Source organism: Toxorhynchites rutilus, chromosome 3 (assembly GCF_029784135.1).
Source record: "Toxorhynchites rutilus septentrionalis strain SRP chromosome 3, ASM2978413v1, whole genome shotgun sequence".
Taxonomy (NCBI): domain Eukaryota; kingdom Metazoa; phylum Arthropoda; class Insecta; order Diptera; family Culicidae; genus Toxorhynchites; species Toxorhynchites rutilus.
In genome coordinates this window covers 20,772,894-20,789,802 of record NC_073746.1, presented here as the reverse complement: position 1 = coordinate 20,789,802, position 16,909 = coordinate 20,772,894, and the positions used below count along the sequence as shown (strand labels likewise).

The 16,909-nt window shown below is 40.7% G+C and overlaps 1 protein-coding gene across 3 annotated transcripts in view; it reads right to left on the bottom strand.

Moving 5' to 3' along the window:
• The window catches only part of LOC129775943 (protein phosphatase 1 regulatory subunit 14B), a 260,278-nt gene that overhangs the window by 169,263 nt on the left and 74,106 nt on the right, over nt 1–16,909 (bottom strand). Inside the window, exon 1 of one of the 3 annotated variants that reach the window (XM_055781231.1) lies at nt 2,796–3,222. The exons of 1 other annotated variant lie outside the window; for it this stretch is intronic. The gene's annotated coding sequence lies outside the window, so the exon portion shown is untranslated. Of the gene's footprint in view, nt 1–2,013; nt 2,144–2,795; nt 3,223–16,909 lie in introns of those variants that run through there. One more of the 3 variants, XM_055781233.1, reaches the window with a different exon arrangement.

The following is a 16,909-nucleotide window of genomic DNA, read 5'->3' as shown; positions in this document are numbered from 1 at the left end:
CATCGAATTCATTCTAAAAATAGTATAAATTCACTTTTTGTTTTCTAAGTAATTCGAATATGTGGAATCAGGGTGGACATTCGTTTAGCCGCATCCTAAAATTTCAATAAAAGAAAATTTGGGCGGCAAATTTCGAGTCCTATCGGTAGCTAATAATTAGTATGTCCACCTCCATTTCGGATCACATTGAAAACTCGATTTGGCATCGAGTCAGACAGCTTTTAAAGTTTTGCCATATTCATTATAGCCCAACATTTCCTGCCTTGAGACTGGAAATGTTGTCAAATTGTCATCCGTTTGCATAAACTATCTCGGCCAGGATTCTCCATTGGGTCTCTACAGGATTGCAATCGACTGCCAGCAGGCCATTCAAGAAGCGGAATGTCCTTCTCGGCAAACCATGCCTTCGATTGCTTGGAAACGTGCATCTATGCATAATCCTGCTGAAAAAACGACATCCTCGGTAGCGTCATTCTCAATGTGGCCAATAAAAACGTCCTCCAGTAATTGGAGATACTTTTCGGAGTTCATTCGGGTGAAAATGAAACAAATGAGAAGCTTGCTGTGATAGGAAACGGCTCCCCACACTATCAAACTTCCGCCCCCAAAGTTTCGCTTTGATCTCACGACATGCCGTTGACTTAAATTGTACCAATAGCAACTGTAACAGTCCGGACCATCCAAATTGAACTTTTTTCGGCGGAAAATACAACATTTCTCCATTCTAATTTCCATTCCATGTATTGCCGGGCGAAAATGAGATGGTTCTGCTTATGGGTGGCGGTCAGTTTCGGCTTCCCTTGAGGTTTCTTCCACATGATGTTTCAAGCGCGCAATATGCCTCTTCGTTACTGGAACAACCGATTCTGCTTTAATGTATGAGCAGGACATCGTTTCCTGGTTGCTTCGTGTCTTATTCGACCTTTAAGACGCAAAATTACTTTTGTGTTCCCATTTGTTGGTCGTTATATCCCATATTTCTGGCACTATTGAAGAAATTCCGTACCACTTTCTCAGATAGATCAATTTTTGTTACGATCAAGCGATTAGAAAACTTTTGTTCACTGAATATCTTTACTATTTTCCGCCCCTCTTCCATCAATACTTTTCGCCATTCCTTTAAATTCTACGTAAATCACTAATCTGACCAGCTTCTTACGTTCCACATCTAATATTTATCTTGTAAATTGAACATTCCCAAGTTTCTTTTTTTTTAAACACAAATAAAGGCTTGATGATTATGCGAAAACTCTATTTTTATGTCCTGCGGCTAAACGTATGTCTCGGGAAAAAACGACGTTTGAATGTTTATTTCCACCGATGCCGCCTTGTGTGTGTGTGTGTGTGTGATTGTGACGCACGTCCTTTCAATAAAATTGACTTAAATATACTATCACTACAGCAAATAAATATCCCGATAAAAAGAACATTCCTAGTTGTTTTGTAAGTGTTTCAAGTTTTTTTTTCAAGTGCGGCCAAACGACTGTCTATCACTGTATCTATATAAATAAAAATGGATCGGCGAATGTGTAGATAAGAGCAAAACTCGAGAAAGCATTTATCCGATTGAAGGCTGTCTTTATTCTATCATGTTTTCTGTATCAAACGTGTATGCCATGTAACGGAGAAACATGTTATTTGCGTGTGGATGAAAAATCTTGCAAGATAATTGTGTCTGAAACTAATCTTATATTATAATGTCGAATTTTGGCAAAAGTATTGAATTTTTTTAGTAAAAAATAATTTTAAAGGGTAGATTAGAAGATCAATTAATGAACAGTTCTGCTATTGAACCCATGGATGTGATAATGAGAAATAAATTTAGGGCGGGACGAAGTTTGCCGGGTCAGCTAGTAAACTATAAATCAACAACCATTCCATCGTATCAGACTTTCTTCCTTGTTCCATTCACCAGGACAAGATCTACTATTATCTATTGGACAACATGACACAGATCTTTGCCTTAAGGCAATTCTTCGAGCCATGTTGCTACGCCTAACGCAAATATATAACCTTTCCTACAACATCGCAGGTGTGTTCACTCCGATGTCTGATCTCGGTTTCATCTTCTTCGCGAGCTTTCTTCCCTTTACTTTGTAATCCTTTATAAGCAGTTGTGTTGCCTCACACGATTAAACCTGTAGCGGTATTTTCTTATCATCCAAATCACTCCTGAGCCTCTTCCTCTTTCTCTTTATCTATCTCCAACCAGTTTTCACCTATTTCATTCACTTCGCTTAGGTTAATTCTCGTGACACTTCTTCCACTTCCACCATTGATATCTCTCTGATTAGTTATTCTGTATCCAAGTCGTCATTATTATCACCATCACCAGCATCACCAGCACTACCGTCAAACATCGTCTCGCATCGTCACGGATTGCAAATACGTGTTCTTGTTACTTATTCTTCTTTATGTTGTTTCATGTTTCTCTCCGGTTGTAATGTAATATCCAGCCAACAATAACACACTTTGAGAGGATCGGTCGGCCGGACCCGACCATATGCAGGAACCGGAATAAAAAAAAACCCACCTCTCAACCTCTCAATCACTTATTTATTAAGCTCCAGCTTTACCCTCTTTCTACACACACAAACACACTTACACACACACACGCACACACTCTGAAGCTTGCGGCCGACTGCAAAACTTGAATTCCTGGAGCAGTTCCAAGCCGGAGAGCACAACGCGATATGAAAAAGCAGCAGTCTCAAAATAAGGTCACTGCACTCTAGCAAATACAACAACAAAAAAAAACCATCAACTGTAGCAAGAATTGGCACGGGTAAAATCACCTTTTCTCGATCTTCTCCCCGAAATGAAGCAGCAGCAGCACTCGTACGATTGTTTGGGCCCACCTGACTTTTCAGTAAGCCAACCCAACCCAACTCCTGCTTCTGCTCTATCCGATCGAATTAAACCACTTCTCCCGTGTACCGATCGACGAATGGAATGCAATTTTTTTTTCTCTGCCGTTGCCGTTTCACCTTGATTACTTTTCCTCCGGCCGAGGTGAGAGGAATTTTCGCCGCCCCAAAAATAAATCACTACACGAGATCAACAAGAACAGCAGCACTTTCTATGGGGACACGTTTTTCACCACTGTTAATTCACCACAATAATGTTACTAATTACCAACACGATCGATCACGGGGACGAGATTCGTACAACGGTAGACACGATTCGCGCGAGCACCAAAACGCAACTGAGCCCCACGGTTCCGCGCCAGAGCTGGAAAGCCTCATCGGTCGAAGCGCCGCCGCTGGGTGGCGAGAGGCAAGAAAACTTGAACTTGACGAAGGTGGAAAAATAGCAGTACCAGTACCGTACCGCGTTCATTCCACCGCGTTGAGAGAGTGGAGAATGAGCGCGGAATGAGCTTTGAAAATGAAGGAGAGCGAGAGAAAGTGATGTGCAGTGTTGTGTTAATTCGTTCGAGCCACTTTGGTGAGCATTGGTTCATTTTTGTGCATAGTAATCATCGTCGTACGAAGCATGAAGTGTGGTCATCTTCAAACCACGTTTTGCTAAGCTTGCCATGCTTCGTGGAATGCTTGTGCAAGAAAAGCGCTGTTGGTAAAGAGAGCGAGAGAGAGAGGGTGGAAGTGATGTCGTAAGGCAGTGGTGGCGTTAAATTTGATTTTAAGTGGGAATACGGTTTACGAAAAATTTCCAACTGTTCATAGAATCTATACGGGGTGTAAATGATGCATGAGATTTATAGGAAAGTTACCTCCTAAAGTAACATCTCCATTATATCCCGTTCAAAAACATTTTCGACACATTCGAAACATGTCGTTCAATGCAAATAGTATAATGATTATATATGATTCAATTACTATTGCTCGATATAAAAATTACCCGATTTTGGTCAGCTGATTCCTGTAATGTTTTTTACCTCCAATAAGGCAATATATGTTATTATTATTGAATGGCGTTAACGTTCCCTATGAAACTTTTGCCGTCTCAACGTATGCATTAACTAGCGTCATTTATTAATACATAGTTGAGATTTCTTAAGCCAAATAACACGCCTTGAATGTATTCCGAGGGGCAAGCTCTAGAATACGCGTGACCACAGTGCAAGTCGAAGGAAAATTCTATGACGAAAAATCCCCCGGCCAGAATGGGAATCGAACCCATTCGAATCCGGCATGATAATGTGCGTCCCATTATCGAACCCGGCATGATAATGTGAGACGCTAAGCACTCGGCCACGGGTGCACGGCAATATATGTCTAGATCGATAATACGTGAATGCGTTCAATAATACAATATGTAGTCGGTTTAATTTTACAGGTTTTCCTTCTCAGGATACTCAGTCCCTACTCTGTATCTCTGCCCGGATACTAATTTCTGTCCCGTGTCGTGACACGAGATTTTAGGGTTTTTGTTTCGTCGAGTGGTCGATAGTTTGCGTTCACATAATCACATCACTTACCTTAGTGAGTCCTGATTTTTACCTGTCCCCACTAACAACTATCCTTTCCATGACAATCGCTAGGGAACCACGCTTTAGAGGCGACCCTTCTAGCGGCGAATATCATTTTAACATTCCATCCCAAGCCCTGGTGACCCTTTCGTAACATTCTACACCCAAACTAGCGTTGACAGAAAACATTTCATCTTTGGCAGAAATGATGCCATTCAGTGTGCTGGAGAGTCAAATGCGCAAATAATGAGCTGTTTTTAAAGCTTAAAACTGGCGTGCAGACATCTCTTTCTATTTTCTTTTCTCATTTCATTTGGGATTGCACCAAAAAAAAAGTCCATACGACGTCAATGGGGATCGAACCAAGGCCGACTGGAATGCAAAGCTATTTTACACGACCACGCTATCCACAATGCTAATGATGCTTCAGCAATTTTTCAGCAAATACGTGATATTGCACCTGATTATAAAATGAAGTTGGGAAGTGTTTTGTAAGAGTAAAAAAGGAGCGCATGAAGGAGAACAATATCTATCTCGGTCTGGGCCGTGTATGCGGAAAGCTTAATTGTCTTTTGTTTCGCTTGCTCGTATGAATCTTACATTGCTGTACCATGTATATTATACACATGCTTACCAGTATTTGTCATGACTCACAATACATTTTCTGTTATGTTATGTCTCATTTAGTGTCATAAATCGGGATGACAAAACATGAGCTAAAAATCAATTTTGGTGGTATAGCATTCAAATAGTTGAACACCGTTAGAAAAACAAGCCTACAATAGTTAGAATTTACCACCGATCAATTCATTGCAAACTCTTCAAGATTTTTTTACTTGACTTATCTAGATAACTCATCGCTACCCAAGAATAGATACAAACTTCAATTCGCAATAGTTATCATGAAAAAAGTATCGACATTTGAAATTCAATTTCTAGGTAGTTAAATGAAACTTCGAAAGTTTAGGAATTAAAATACTCCATTACTGCCTCTTACACCATTCAACCCGGGTAAACGGCACTCGTTTTCCCGCTCATCTCATTTCACACAATCAAGAACAATAACTCAGAGTCACGCATCATATTTCTAAAGCTTACACATTCCAGAATATGGCCTTGGAAGGATTTTTTGAAATTCCAATTATTTACCAAGATATAGATACTTTTATGATGCGATATCTTATCTAATACAGCCTTGACTCAAAATTTCAAACGCCTTTTTTTTACGAAACTTGTTCTCCAAGCTGGCATACATGATATCTCTAGTTCTACTGAATCGATTTATTCCAATTTTATATGAACACAATCTTCATACATCTCTCTATCGCATGAACCAATGAAAAAATATCCTTTTTCCATTAAACTATTTTTTAAAAATTGGAAATGCTGAAAAACGTGCTAAACTACAAATTTAAAATAACAAACGACTACCAGTTTATACAAAAACATTTTTATTGCCTTGTCCGAGGTTCATACAATAGAGGCATCTTAACTGATTAAGAATCTATGGTGTTTTTTTTTTGTTTTTGTTTTAGATAACCAGGAGGACTGAAATAGTGTACGCCATGGCACTGTGTTTTTGGAAGGCCCCAACTTTCTCAACTTATTATAAATAACGGGTGTTAAATAAAAAATGAGATTTTTTTCAATACCTTTCAGTAACTCAAATAAAGAGCGTAAAATTTCCTTTCTCCAAGAAAATTGTTCTTTGGGCTCCCTAGAAATAGTAGGCGTGTTTGGTTTTGCTAGTTTGAATTTAGTCAAAGCAAAGATGGCGTCGAAACAGCACGTGCTCCGCGAACGCATTGTACGGTTCTACGAAACGCATTTCCAGCAAGGAAAAAAAAGTTCACGGTGGCACATTTTAAGGAAGAAAATGTACCTGTCAGTACGGTATATCGTATCCTGGGTTCCCTGAACGTAGAGCGGAAGATCGGAAGTGGTCGTCCGGTGACGATAATGACGAAGCAGAGGAAGACATCGTTAAAGAAGCTGTTTGACAACAAGGACGCAACCAGCCTGCGTGACGCCGGTCGGAAATATGGCTGCTCCCACGTATTGATCCATCGGACCCTCAAGATGGAAGGAATCGTCTGCAGGAAGAAGACGAGGTCGCCGGAGTACACGGAGGAGCAGATTGAGACGGTTAAATCACAGTGTCGGTGGATGACCAAAAAATACCGCGGGACGTCTTTCGTTCTGGACGACGAAAGCTATTTTCCGCTGTCCAAAACGCATATTCCAGGAAATGATAATTACTACTCCAGCGACAAGTTATCCACACCGCCTGAAGTGAAATACAAGTTCAAGCACAAGTTTGAAGAAAAGGTTATGCTGTACATCGCCATTTCCGACCGGGGCATTTCAAAGCCTTGGTTTCAGCCGAGCGGTCTGGCAATCAACCAACAAATCTATCGAGAAGAGTGCCTCAATAAAATCCTGCTGCCGTTCCTAAACGAGCATCACGCGGATGGGAAGTACGTCTTCTGGCCGGACAAGGCGTCAAGAAGACGCTGGCGTATCTTGAGGAGAAAAAGATACCGTTCGTGCCAAAAGATCGTAACCCAACAAACTTGCCCCAGTGCCGCCCAATAGGGGATTTCTTTGGCTCACTCAGTGCCCTAGTGTGTAAAAACAATTGGAGGGCCAAGGACACGAAGCAACTGACTACAAGAATCAGGAATTGTATCCGGAAAATGGACGTAAGTGCCGTACAACCTTCTTGTGAGAGCATCGCGACAATGTTGCGTCGAACAGCAGACCACGGCCCTTACTCAAACATTCACTGACATTTTTTTGAAGAAAATATATTATGTTATTAATAAAAAATACTGAAATCGATGAAAAAAAAATATTTTTTTTTTATATGTGATTGAAAAAATTCTCATTTTTTATTTAACACCCGTTATACAGCCATTCCATGCTAAACGGATACACAAAAATTCATAACTTTTGATCTACTGGACCGATTCAGATGATCGACACATAAAATTAAAGCCGATTAGATAGTCGTTTTTGAAAAATAATAGACTTGCGAAAAAAAAATTGATTTTGATTTCGTAATTATTGATTCTATTAGTTTTTTATACATGGTTTAGGGACCAAGGATGCCATATATTTTGATATTTTTTCTTGAAAGCTGAGAAATCTTTTGTACATAACATATCCAAAAATCAGAGATGTGTTATTTTTCGTTTTTAAGTTATGATTTTTCAAAGTTAACATGTTTGCAGTCTTCGTTCCATATTTCTATGCGACTAGACTGAATGTATGCGACTTGAATTCAATTAATTGGCAAATGGGTAATTTTTTCAAAAAGACTAGCTAATTGGCTGTAATTTGATATATCGATCATCTTAATCGGTTCAGTAGTTCAAAAGTTATAAATTTTTGGAAAAAGTCATTTTTGGAGAGAAAAAGAAAAATTATTTTTTGGACCATCGGTTAATTTTGCAAAATCACAACTCAAAAACGAAAAAAAACAACTCTCTGGTTTCGATATATGTTATGTGAAAAATCCTCAGCTTTTCAGAAAAAATATTAAAAAATATAGCGCCTTGGGTCCCTAGACTATGAAAACAATAAAAAACGAATACAATCAATAATAACGAGAACATAATTAAAATTTTCTACAAGTATAGTATTTTTTTCAAGAACGGCTTGGTGATTGGCTTTAATTTGACATGTCGATCATCTGAATCGGTTCAAAAGTTATGATTTATGAAAAAAGTCATTTTTGGAAAAAAGGGGAAAAAGTTGATTTTTCGGACAACCCTAAAATGGAAATGGTCACCCTACTGAAAAAATACAAAAAATACGGGTCTAATGTTTTGCGATAAAGAACAAAACCACCACTTTTCACGAAAATCTGAGAGCCACTATATCGGATTGGCATGGAATGGCTGTATATATATACCCCCTTTATAATCTAGGGAACTGAACTCCCTAGATCTAGGCAAGTGTACCTAGATGAACTGACTTCACAAAATAAGACGCTTCTATGGTTGTCGAATCGAGAGTAATATATTTCCGTCGTTTCTTGGGATCTTATACAAAAATCTATCCAGCCATTAGTTGTTTACCGCTTTGTCGATCTTACGCGAGATAAGGGAAAAACACATGTGGCAATTAACCACAGACTTCGCTATATAATGGCAGCTAACGGCTGCTTCTTCCGGTAGGTTTCTCTCTTCAAGAGACCAAACCCAATTTCTCACATATGTAAGAAGAATGGATTAATAAAAGTAGATAGTACAGTAAGCCTTGAGACTGACCACACGTTTATTGAGTCGATGTCCGAAAATCGAGTTTCATTCCCTTCAAATATTCCTAGTTTCTCACATTCTGTAGACAGGATACGAATCGCGAACCTCCAGCAGGTCAAATAAAAGTGAAGTGAACAGAACTTTATGGTAAATTGATAATTACCATCAGAGATACCGTCCCGCGTTCCTCCATGTGCTCTTTGCACAAAAGGAAAGGTCGATAGCCACCAGTGAATAGACTGACCTAATGGTGTGATCAAGAGAAGCTTTGTGTAAAGTGTGGTAGAGGTCAATAGAGAAACCACAGAAAGATAAACTGATCGTGCGAAACAGTGTGCCAACGAGACTGATTAGTTATAAATACCCATTTGCTTCGGTTTAACGATAGCGGTAAAAAAAATCAATCACCGGGAAAATTCGGTGTCGGAGAAAAGATAGATTTTCTAGGACTATCTGTGTTGTTCTCGTGAGTAGGTATTGCCATCGTCGGGGAGATACCGAGTCGAAGGCGAGTGTAGATAGCTCTACCGCCGGAGAGCTATTCGAGTCGTTTGCTTATGTCCGGATCTGAAGAGGAAAGCTGTGACGAAGTTTCGGATCGTGTGTATCTGGACCATTTACCTCCCAAAGTATCGGATCGAAGAGAGAAAGTGTCAGTGAAACCGACCACAATGGAGGCAGATCTGAAGGCTCAGATAGCCACTCTCAAACAAGAGCTGGATGCATTGCGACAAACGCAGACAGGTGAAAGGCCGTCACGGTCATCAGCTAACGAAAATATGCCAAGATTGCCGGACATCCGTGAACTTCAAGAATATGTGACTGTTTTCGATCCTAGTTCACCGACTTGTGCTTCCGCGGAAATGTGGGTGAAATCGATTGACGACACGGGCTATAGTTATAATTGGTCGAATGAGTTGAGGTTACACTGCGCGCGATTGAACTTGGGTGGCTGTGCAAAACTGTGATTGGAGGGATATCAAGAGGCATCCCGAGATTGGGAAAGTTTTAAAACGGAAATAGTAAAAGGTTTTCCGACCAAGAAGAACCCGGTTTATTACCACAATTTGATGTCGGCGAGGAAGTGGAAACCCAATGAAGCGGTTGAAGAGTATGTGTACGAGATGGCTGCCATGGGTCGCAAAGGCGGTTTCACGGAGGATGTAATTGTGACATACATCATGAGTGGACTGAAATCGTTTCTGCAGAAATCGGGGCTAGCGGTATACAGAACCGAAACTGTACAAGGGCTCCTAGAGCAATTACGATGGGTTGATAATGTGGAGGCTATAACCCCATCACAAAGTCGCAGTAGTGGAGGTATGCAACGTTCAACTGGTGCAACGTGGAATGGTGGTAGGAAGGCCAGGAGTGCTGATGGTGAATTAAGCTGCTATCAGTGTCATGAAGCAGGACACGTGGCAAGAAAGTGTCCCAAGGTGAAATGCTTCAGGTGTTCAAAAGAAGGACACGTGAAACGGGACTGTAAAGCTAATTTAGGCTCACAAGTGGCAGAGAAAAGAGAACCCAAGGGAGCCAGTGGCACGAGCTTGATGAGAGTGGTGGACAAGAAAAGCTTGTTCAGGAAAACGGTGAAACTGGCGGGAGGAAATTATGAAGCTCACGTTGATTCGGGCGCCGATCGATCAACGATTTGGGAGAAGTTCAAGCACAAAGTGGGCAAAATTTCTTCATGCCACTTTATGTTGCAAGGTTTCGGCAAGAGCGAAAAAGTGAAAGTAACGGAGAAGGTCACGGCAAAAATGCGCGTTGACGGATTGGAGCTTGAAGTTTCGCTGGCCGTAGTACCGGAGTGGGCGCAGGATATTCCGATAGTTATTGGGAAGGACATTATCGAACGTGACGATCTAGTGATGGTGAAGCGAAAGGACAAAGTATGTTTTGAGTGGGACGTTGAAGATTCGACTGATGCGATTAGTTCACTCGAAGAGGAACATAAAGTAGCCAACATCTACAAAATAGATTGGTCAGAAGGCCGTAACATTGATCAAAATATGATAACTAGTGGAGGGAGCACGGAGAATACACAGAAACTTTTGGAAGTGGTACGAGATTACCGTGATTGTTTCGCTTTGGATTTGAAGGAGATGGGCAGAGCAAAGTCCACTGAAATGAAGATCCGGTTGGAGGATAATGAGCCAGTGTTCGTAAAGCCCAGAAGAATGGAATACGCTAAGGAATCAGCGCTTGCAGAGATTACGAATGAGCTACTGGAGGCGGGAATCATTCAGGAAACAGAATCGCCATTTAACAGTCGTGTGGTATTAGTCCCGAAAAAGAATAAGCAGTTCCGGATGGCCGTGGATTATCGTATGCTTAACGCTAAGACGGTTAAAGATCGTTTTCCAATGCCGGATATAGATACATGCTTAAATAAGCTGGCAGGGGCACAGGTGTTCATCTCTGTAGATCTATACAGTGGATACTACCAGATTCCTCTTGATGAAGAGAGCCAGAATTACACTGCATTTTCGACAACGGAAGGTCACTACCGGTTCCTGCGCGTGCCTTTCGGATTTGCCAATGGATGTGCTGTTTTCCAGCGAGCAGTGAATAAAATGGTGGAACACGCTCGTAAGCGCGGCGTTGTCGTGGTGGCCTATATTGATGACCTCGTCGTGGCCGGACAAGAAGAGTTGGAGGTGCTCAACAAATTTGTGGTTCTGCTAGACGTGATTCGAGGAGAGGGATTCACAATCAATTTAAGGAAAAGTTGTTTCTTTATGCGGAAGGTAGAGTTCCTGGGATTTGAGGTCACTGGCGAAGGAGTTAAACCAGGTGAAGCGAAAACGCTGGCGGTAAAAAAATTTCCCACACCTAAGACGGTTCATGAAGTACGGCAATTCTTGGGTTTAGCGGGATTCTTCCGCCGGTTCGTTAAAAATTTCAGTCTGATAGCATCCCCGCTATATCAACTGCTGAAGAAAGACGTTGTGTTCAGCTGGGACGTGCATCAATCTCAGGCTTTCGAGCAGATAAAGGATGTTCTAACTACTCGACCACTGTTGGTGTTGTACGACCCATCGGCGGATTTGGAGCTTCATACCGATGCGTCGAGCGGTGGACTAGCGGGAATTTTGCTGATGAAGACAGACGGAGGTTTCAAGCCGATAGGATTCTTCAGTCGTAAAACCAGTGAAACTAAGGCGAAATACCATAGCTATGATCTGGAAATGCTGGCGATCGTGGCAAGTGTGGAACGATTTCGTATGTATCTGCTTGGACGATTTTTTGTCATCCGTACAGATTGTTCTGCTGTTCGTGATGCTTATCGAAAGCGAGAGATGGATCACCGTGTGGCGAGGTATTTCCTGAAGCTACAGGAATATGACTTCCGGCTGGAACATCGAAGTGGTAGCTGCATGAAGCATGCTGATGCCATCAGCAGAAACCCTGTTGAAGAACCCCAGGAAATAGAAACAGTGGTGGAGAATATGCTGGCGATTGAGATTAGCAACTCTGACTTTCTAGTTTCGCTGCAGCGACAAGATACAAAACTGACCGAGACTATTGACAAGCTGTGCAGAGATCCACTGACGGACGAAGACCGCCAAACGCAACAGTGCTACGTTCTGGAAAACCATCGTCTTTATCGACTAGTGGATGGAGTAAAGTGTTGGGTGGTTCCGACTAGGATCCGTTGGAGAGTAGTGAAAAGCTTCCACGACGATCGTGGCCACTTTGGCGAAGAAAAAGTGCTACAAATGCTGATGAAGCAGTTCTGGTTTCCCAAAATGAGGAAATATATTAGGGCATACATTACGGCTTGTCCGAAGTGCGCATTCCATAAAGGAAAGGTTGGACGCGAAGAAGGTTTCCTACATCCCATTCCCAAGACGCCAATACCGTTCCATACGGTGCATCTGGACCATTTGGGTCCATTCCTTCGTTCGTCGAAGGAAAATGAACACCTGTTGGTGTGTGTTTGTGGATTCACGAAGTTTGTGTTGATTAAGGCGATTAAATCGACGCAAACAGGACCAGTTTTGAATATGATGGAGGAGATTGCGAGCATTTTTGGTTTGCCTGCTCGTGTGATCACGGATAGAGGAACGGTATTCACGGCTAAGGCATTCCAGAAGTATTGTATTGATAACGGGTTGGAGCATCTAAAGGTTGCTGTTGGAACACCCCGTGGTAACGGCCAGGTAGAACGCAGTAACAAAACGATTCTGACGGCGCTGCGCAGCATGATTGACGCAGATGATAGAAAATGGGATGATAGTGTCAAGCAGGTACAATGGGCGATCAATAATTCGCCGAATTCGACGACGAGGGTAACGACGAGAGCGGTACAAGGTTGATGATCTGGTTTTAGTGAAGAAGGATCAGTTTATACCCGGTGGAAGCAGGAAGCTGGAGCCCCGTTATAAGGGACCATTCATTGTAACGAAGGTGTTGGAGAATGATCGCTACCAAATCGGAGACGTTCCAGGAAGCAATCACGCTGGACGGAAGTTCCGTACAGTATATTCAGCCGACCGGATGAAACGCTGGTGCTCTGTTGTTGACCTTGACGAAATCGGTGAAGATGCCGACGAAGAAGAGGAGCAGCCAAATGAGCAGTGAATTGTTGTAATAGTTTTTTCCATTAATTATAGTATGCATAAAACTGTCAAGATGAGGACATCTTTTCGATCTGGGTGTCCGAACTGTGGCAATTAACCACAGACTTCGCTATATTATGGCAGCTAACGGCTGCTTCTTCCGGTAGGTTTCTCTCTTCAAGAGACCAAACCCAATTTCTCACATATGTAAGAAGAATGGATTAATAAAAGTAGATAGTACAGTAAGCCTTGAGACTGACCACACGTTTATTGAGTCGATGTCCGAAAATCGAGTTTCATTCCCTTCAAATATTCCTAGTTTCTCACACACATGTTTTCTATTATGCGTACTTCTAATATCTACCCTCACGCGCATAACGATAAGTTGCCTGAGCAACTTATCACAATGAAAATATTCTTTCCTATGGGCTGTACTCAACATATTTATGGCCCTCATCTGATGACTAAACGTTTTGGACCCTCTGTTTTTTGTGAAGATTTTTCTGCCTGATTGTGCGCGAGGGTGCTAATTTCCTTTTCTCTCTTGCCAGACATTTTTTGCCTGCGTCATAGTTATCTCTTACATATATTCTACCTGATCCCTATCTGTTTATCCGGTTATGATGAACAAATTTTACGACCGGCCCTGATTTGGGATTTCCGTCCGTAATACCCTTAAAAACGAAGTAAACCTTTCACATCGTTTTTCACCGAACCGCACCGAACAATACATTTTTCAGAATGCATTGTTAGCTCCTGTATTGTTTGTGGCTGCTCATGGGACAAAATTCCACAGTTTTTCTTATCAATGTATCCGTTCAACCAAAAATGTGATACAACAGAGCATTGATTTTTATAATAAAATTCTATGATTTATAAGTTTTGTTCGTTTGTTAGTCTTTCCATAACGAAATGGCAATGAACACTTGCAACTTTATTTTTGACGCATGGCACGAATTACGTGTGATCTGTTGAAACAGGGCGCTGAAAAACTAAACAGGAAAAATTCACGAACAACAAATCGTAAAATCATTACACGTCTCGACCAGCAAATTGTCCGAACACATTGTCAAAGTAAACAGAGTTAGTAAATTGGCTTTCTATTGACATCAAAACCAACAACCAATTGGTTTGGTTGACAACCAAACGAATCGTTGACCGCAAATAATTTTTAATTAATTTCAGCTTTGATAAGCTTGTTTCACTAGGTGCCACAAAAACTCACTGTAAGATTTGGAAGCGTTTCTTAGAAGTTCCATTCCATGATTAATTGTATCACTTCCAATGCACACTATTGATTAGCATCGTCCAGGTTCAAAGCAGCCTTCAAATGTCCATCATGAATCTTGGTATCTTTAGCAACTACTCGCTACTCGCGAGAACAATCGAGATACGAGAAACGTTTCCAATTTCCTGACAGATGCTGCTAACATGTATCTTGCTTTCGTACTTCTTTAACGATTTTGATCGTGTTATAATTCTCAATGAAAACGATCAATGTTTTTTTTCTGCAGCAAGCAAAATTACCAGCATGTTGTCCTCATAAGTTCGAAGAGTGCTTTAAAAAAATCTTGAATACGGCTTTTTTTTGGCTTGCTTTCTCTACAAAACCTGACAGTTCCTCTGAGCTCTGAACCTGACATGGTTGGAGCATTGTCGAAAATTAAGAACGGAACTTCATGAAAACTGAACCGTCACTCTTCATTTAAATGAACTATAAATTTCCAGTTTAGAAATTAAAAAAAAGGACTTTTTCCCTTCATATTTCTAAAGTTTAGGCATTCAAGAATATACCATAGAAAGGACTTTTCATAAATCCAATTGTTTACCAAGTTATAGCTATTTTAGTGATTTTTTTCATTTGGCCGCGGCTCATAAGATAGCAGCATCTTTACTGATCTGTTCGATTTTTTCGTTTCATGTAACCAGAAGAGCTGGAATCGTTCACGCCATTGTGAAACATTTTTAAGGTCCCCCAACTTGACCAGCTTGTAACTATTATAATTTTGAATATTTTTCTCGTTCATTTCTTGTTATATTGTTAAAATATAGAGAAACGCATCATGAAATAATGGATGGTGAAAATATTCCTTGTTTTATTTGTTCAGAGCGCGAAAAAAATTCAGCTTCAAACTCACTGTAAGATTTGGAAGCGATGTGGAAACGAAAAAACGTCCGAAATTTTAGCCACTATACTAGAATACCCCTTTTAATGAAGGGTGTCGTTACTCAAATCAGCAACCTTTTTTCATCCAAAACGAAAAAAAAACTCAACGAAACAAATATAATTATCACGGTTCGCAAACTCCCCCCTCCGTCTCCTCTCTCGCTACACTACGCCACTGGCGACTGATAAGCATTTGCAGTAGTATATTGTATATTTTGTATATGTTTGTAAAATGCCATATTTAAATCCATCAATAGTAATTTGGTGGCCCTGAAAAGTGCCCTTTAGTTTCATTGTTGGATTATTGCGATGATGGTTGGATGGAGCATATCACGTTCATCGAAGTGAAAAAAGTGAAAAATCTGACTTTTCAATTTCCTTCACTTTTCCAATTTCTCTCGCCGTAAATTTTTTTCTGGGTGGAGACGAACACAAAAAAAAGACATTTTTCACATAGATCGATCCATTCTCGCCAGGAAATCCGATCCATTCTCACAGGAAATTGTAAAATCTTTGCTGCTGCAATTATGCCATCCGTATGGTTGTTATTTTGCTTCTCTTTCTGGTTCCTGGCTAAAGCTTGCACATAATTTCGCATATATATTTCGATTGAGTAGATATCTTTATCGTTAATTTTTTTTATCCCATTTGTTTATTCATTTAGGCTCATTAGCATTTTAGCTGCAACAGAACCAAGTTTTAATAGTGTACATGTACATGTTTATGGTTCTATAAATTGTAAATTGCACAGTAATAATAGCCATTTAAGCGTAAGAGTATTTTTACGTAGGACTACGTCTTTCATTTCTACACCGGGGTGTAAAATCAATGTTTCGAAAACGAAAGCGTTACGCTGGAGACCGAGATTTTGAGCGTTAATAGCTCCTAAAAACAACTGAACGAAATGGTCTGATAAACACTTCATTCGAAAGATAAAATGTCTACGCGTTATATACTTTTTGATCTTTTTGATCCAAAAACTTGTTTCAATAGCCTTAAAATTGCTTTCAAAACAGGCTATTGAAATCACCAATCGGTATACAACCCGCTCGGAAATCCACTCAGTTATAATTGAACAGCGATTGAAGCATGTTGTCGCTGTTGTGGTGAAGCTGGTGGTGAAGTTCATCATGAAAGCGCTGATGAACGGTGTCACCAAGAGACTGTTTGTGCACCATAGGACAGAAGGGAATCCATCAAGAGGAGTGTGATGCCACTGAAAAAGCGACTAAGAAAGTACCAGCATCAAAAAACGGTTCTGCTTGAGGGATCGGAGCAGCCGCCACACATACACATACACGCGCGGAACTCTTTTCGTTCGGTTGTTAGCCAGCATCGAGAAGATTCCGGAAAGATATCATCGTTGCTAAAAAATAATCTACCAGTTCCCCTTGGAATTGAAAAGTGCATTAAAGCGAAAGAGTTTATTTGAATGTTTTCTATCTATATAATACTGCGATTTGGACATTTGGTTTTG